Source organism: Solanum stenotomum, chromosome 11 (assembly GCF_019186545.1).
Source record: "Solanum stenotomum isolate F172 chromosome 11, ASM1918654v1, whole genome shotgun sequence".
NCBI classification, from domain to species: domain Eukaryota; kingdom Viridiplantae; phylum Streptophyta; class Magnoliopsida; order Solanales; family Solanaceae; genus Solanum; species Solanum stenotomum.
The window spans coordinates 23937549-23943548 of record NC_064292.1 but is presented as its reverse complement, the minus strand read 5'-3'; positions in this window follow the sequence as shown (position 1 = coordinate 23943548).

Here is a 6000-nt window from a genome sequence, read left to right as displayed (position 1 = left end):
CATGTCATGGCTATTTGATAGGTTTCTAAGTGTTGAAGATGAAGACTTGGTGAGTCCTCATATATTCGAGGACAATACCCCATATGTTCTTTTATGTCTTTTTAGTATTGTTTAAGTTGTGTATGGGATTGGTCCCGAATTTTGTACTCTAAAGTATTAGATGGTTTTGAGACATCATGTATAAAGTCTAGAAAGTCTTCCGCTTGCTATTGTTTTTTTTTAATGAAATGTTTTCTTGGTAAAGAAAGTTTTTAATCCCTTATGGTTTTAGTGTCTATGTGATGAATGAATGCTAAGAGGCTTGTATTAGACCTCTTCGAGGTCGAGTACGCCGGTTACGACTAGGGGGTGATCCCGGGTCGTGACAAGTATGATCGTTCATTTAGGTCATAGGCCATTTTGGACTCAAGGTGGTTTTTCTAATGAGCCCAACACACCTTGGGTATTGGTTCACCTTAGTTCAATGTTCTAAATTCAGGGATTCGGTTTTGCTTTACGCTGGTTGGACTAGAGATGGTTTTGAAATGAGACCTGGTTACCCGAGTTGGACAGACTGTGGATGAATATTATAAATGGTGTTGGACAACCCCAAACCAACTACCCCTTTTGTTACTTTGAAATCAAAGTGTTCTTTTCTAAAGGTACGGTCACGATAACCACATAAGAGTTCAATACCATGAGATGCAATAGTTTATAATTTACAAAAATTACACAATTACACATTATAGCCGATAAGTCAAATCTCAAGGTTAGAACTCATTCAAATTCCCCAGTGGAGTCGTCATTCTGTTTTTTAGATTGTTATAAGAAAATTCTGAATTCAAAAAAATTGATTTAACTTTAAGGAAAAATCAACCTATTAAAAGAGTCACCTTAATTTTTAAAAGAAATTAAGAAAACTTAGAGTTAATTTGAAAAGATTTAAAAATAGGAAAATAGATAGAAATTCTAAAGAAGGTTACGGGGTTCACATTTACATTTCAAGATTTTTTAAGGCATTTGAAGTGTCCGCTAACACGTGGTTATCCAACAATTTAAAATATTTGGCTTAATTTCAAAGAAATCGAATACATAGATAAATTTTACTCAAGAAACCATTAATTTTAATACATGAAACAATTTTTTTTATAAAGAACACATTTTTGTCAAAAAGACTAGGTAAAGAAAACTTTTGAATTTTTGAAATGATTTGACAGTTGAAAAGAATTTAGACAAGTGATAATTTTAATCAAAATTCAATTAAATAAAATAAAGAAATACAAGTACTTATTTGTTTATTTATTTTTTTCAAAAATGTTGTTACGAATAAATCAATTACTAGAATATTTCATCTTTTGGGGAATTTGAATTAACTTAGAACCAAATTAATATCAAATAGAAATAAGAATTAAATACAATAAATATAATAAAAGGAATAAATATTGGGCCCAAGTCTGCTTTCTGTCCATCTGGGCCAGTACTTGGGACTAATTGCCACTGATTTTGGAATTTTTCCCATCTAAGCCCGATCCTAAAACTAGCGAAATGGCTACATAAAATAGATGGGTTTCAGTCAATTTATCTCCAAAATCGCTATTGAAATTTTTCTAAGGCTTTTGGCCCATTTTCTACAGTTGTATATAATGTATACGATTGATATATATCAATATATATCCCTTCATATTAGGCGTATACATCCTATTTTTCACTTTGAAGACCTGTATACTAGCTTCCATTTTTTGAACTCCACATATTTGCTACCTTTTCAATGGAGCAGACCCAAAAAGGAATAAGTTTAGGCCCTCCATGTCCCAACTCGAGATGCAAAAGGGGAAGAAGGGAATTCCATAGACTCAAATCGAGGAAGATCATGCACAAAAAAATTAATAAGATCAATCACTAATTATAATAGGAAATTCACTAAAATAGCTAAGTACGTGGAATAGTAAGGAGATCAATGTCCTCACAATAGCTTGACAAACATTCACTACGCATACTCATGATCTCAAAATGTCTAGCATTATGAATATAAAATAGATAAGCCAAGAATATACACCCGATATCACAATATGATGGATAAAGGTCTAACTAATAAATAAAATAAAAAATAAATGCACAAATGAGATGAGTTGATTAGAAATTTCGATAATAAGAAAATACATTTATTATTTAGATACTAAAAGTATTATAGAAAACTAAGTGTTTAAGCTTTAAAAATACAAACTTAGTGACATCTTAACACTGATAATTAACTAAATCTGAAATTTAAAGAAAGAATTTCAATCATGACATGTGTTCTGCCAAAAAGCATATACATATAAAATGAAGTCAAAATCTAGTGAAAATGAATCCAAGATGATTATGAGGCCAAAGTGAGGATACAAACAAGTTGAAATCAAAATATAAACTTAACTTCATGCATATCTAAAGAAAACATAATAGAAGTAAAACTTGACATATAATCTAGAAGGCAACAAGCAAGTATGCATTACATGACAACTTAAATCTTGGATACTTAAACGTGAACACCAAGACAGATTTTGAACAATCAGAAGTAATTCATCAATCACTCACTTAAACTATAGCAAAGGAATTGAAACATTGGAATGAAAAATACATAAGAAGAAAAACTATAGGAAACAATGAGAAATTTGAGAGAAAACAGAGGAACTAAACTTTGATAATAAACACAAACTCTCATATCCAAATCATACACCAATAGCTGAACTCATGACTTATTAGATCAATACCCAAATAAAGTTCAAAACTTAAATAATCATGAAAATATCAACTACGAGGTACGAAACCAAAATACTAGAAATCAAATAAAGACATTAATACCAATGAATATTCCAAGAACATTCAAGCCAAAAAATGTGAGCGAGTCTGGATTGGAGTTAAACAAACAAGGCTTAGAGTAAACGAGTGGGTGTAACATCAAATTAACTAAATAAGTATTATATGATGCTAAAGAAAGATTATGATAACGTTGAATTCATATTAACAGTCAAGCAATCTTCACAACAACGTGACAATTAGCAAAAGATTTTGAGCAACAAGAACATAACCTTGAGGACTTGCATTCAAACTAAACAATGATTCACAACAAAAAAGAACAAAATAAAAGTTAAAGAAGTTCATCAGAAATAGATTCATCACACATCACTTAAAAGTCAAATAAAATGTAAAAGGGGAGAAGATATTACCTTTTCTAGGGTAGCAAAACTTGGAAAAACGAGCCTTGCAAGAGCCTTCCACCATCACTAAGCTCCAAGAACTCCGACGAATTTTTGTAAGCAGTGAGTAAGAAGAAAACAAGAAAATCTATTTTAGGTGTATTTATTTAGTGACCTTATGTAGTTTGTAGTTTCTTTATGCATTTAATTTGTAAGGTAAGTTGCTGCTCTGAATGTAAGCTATGCCTAACCTCAACAATGAAGCGAAGATGAATTTATGTAAGGGGGAAATTAGGGCTACAAATTTGGGGGAGAGAGGGATTTTTGGATAAGGACAGAGCCCATAATTGAATAAATTAAAATTCCCTTTGAGGATAAAGAATATGCCTCGAATTATTCCAAAATCTCAACAAATGCGGGAAAAAAAATGAGGAGAATCGTTTGATCTTGAGGCTAGTCCGTATGAAGCGTGAGATGCCAACACATGGCTTTGTCCTATAGGCAGCCGCGTACAAATGGATAAGGGAGGGATGAGGTGCTCGCAGGATCTTAATGAGATGTCAAGAAAAATTAGAAAAGACGGCAAAGTGTATGTATATGGGCGTCTAATTATTCTATGCGTATAAGGATCATTTGACATCATTTATCATATCGCTGCTATTTGGGTACGTTGGTATATTTGTATGTTATGTATGTTGACAAAGTGTGAATTATGTGAAGGTGTTGATGAATTATTGGAGAGAATTGAATGTGGGCTGGGTTTTTTTGGATTTGTTGCGATAGGTTGGCTTAGTTTGGGCTTGTAAAGTAAATGATCGTAAATGGCCCAAAATTGATCTAGCAAAAGATTTAAGGTGAGGTGAGAAAATGATTAAATTCATAATTAAGAAATAGCCAAATAAATTTAAGGTTGTAGCCAAATTGATTAAATTTAGTAAACTCGACTAGAACTTAAATAGAACGAATTAATATAATTAACTAACGACCTTTTTAATCCTAACGAAACTAAAATAATTAATGTTGTCTTGAAATTTATTTGATAATTCATTGTCTTTGTGTTGCCAAATATTTAGGTTATAATGATACAAATCCCACCAATCACAATGGCTAGGTAGGTGAAGAAAGTCAAAAAAAATTGTTCTCTTTGTTTATTATTTTTATTTGTTGCACATTCATTAGGTAAAGAAAGTGAGAGACTTTTCATTTTCTTCTTTATTGTGTTATTGAAGCTTATCGGGAACAGATTCAAGAGCCAAATAAAATATTTTAACACAATCAATAGAAAGGAAGTTATGATTTGAAATAGTGCAATTACCAACTTCTTTGTAAACGTCAGGTAAAAATATTGGTAAACACATTCTGCTACTCCAGTGTTAAAGATAAGAACTTAGACCTTAGGTACTTGCATTTCTTCAATTATTTGTCGTGATTCGATGTATAGACCATTTGTGATACTCTGTCTTCAATCTCTTATTTTATGGGCTCTTGAATAAGATCTACATGTCAAGATAACTATATGATTAAAAAAATATCGCTTTCGAACTTTTCTTACCGACTTGTTTTATTATCTTGAGAGGAAATTGTTTTTTCTTCTACAACTTAATTTTATATTATTGCTTTTTGTTTCATCTTTTTTACTAATTTATAAAATTACTTGACTTGGTGGAGAAGTTGCTTGAAGTAACTATTGATTAAAAATGTTGAATAAGTTATTTGGACGACAAACATCACCTCATTTTGTTGGAAAATCTTCACCTGAGAAGTAGAGAAGGTATACTACACAAATTAAAATTTTGAGCATGTTTTTTAGTTCTCTCTGTAATAATGTATACATAGCTAGTTGTTCCAATTGTGACTTATGTTGACCTGTAATTTTTCTATGAAAATAAAATCAACACACATCATGAATAGACATTTAAAAAGAAGTCGATTTAATTAAGATTCATTAATTGTGCCAACTTTTATTAAATTTCTACAAGCAAATTCACATGTACATAGATCCCACAATAAATATGAAGAGCCTTTCTACTTATCACATGTGTGATGTAATTTAATGTATTTCAAACTATAAAATATTTGAAATTATCCTCTATTGTGTCATTTTTAATGTAATTTGTTGAGGGCTTGAACCGAAGGATGATTGAAGAATGTGTTGATACTATATCGATTGAGTTGTGTTTTCATCAAGACTTTTAAAATGTTTCTATTTTTACTTCATTGAGTATGTGTGTTAATGATGTCCAAAATGATAAGATGATGTTTGATGTAGAAATTGTGCACCTTTTTTCTTACTATGGAATTCAATTATCATAAGGTTTTTTTATTAAAGACTTGATTAGAACACAATTAACTAAACACTTAATTATTTTAGTTTGTGATCAACTCCATATATCAATCAAACATTTGCTTTTAGAAATTATATTTATAGAGGTCTTTGTTGAATTGTTTTTTTATTGCCTATGTTATTTGTCAATCGTTAATAATGATGAGGATATTTTCTTTTATTGCATTAGTTGTGTACATATATATGACTTAGTATTTTGACTTATATTAATTTATAAAAAAGAGTTGAAAGTACGCAAAGAAATTGAGAAGTTAGCAGGAAAGAAAAGTTTGTTAAGTCTGAAGATTTATAAATTAATAATGCAATAGTTATATTATGTTATTTTAGTTTTAGGTTAGTCATTTTTTACCATTTCTTTTTTTTGTACTTTAAGAAAATTTAATAAATTAAAAATTAAATATAACCAATTATATAAGTTAATACGTTTTTCTTTTGTATCACAAGTAGTACAAGTGACTTAATTTTTGAACAATCAGACATAATACCTGACACTATTAATAT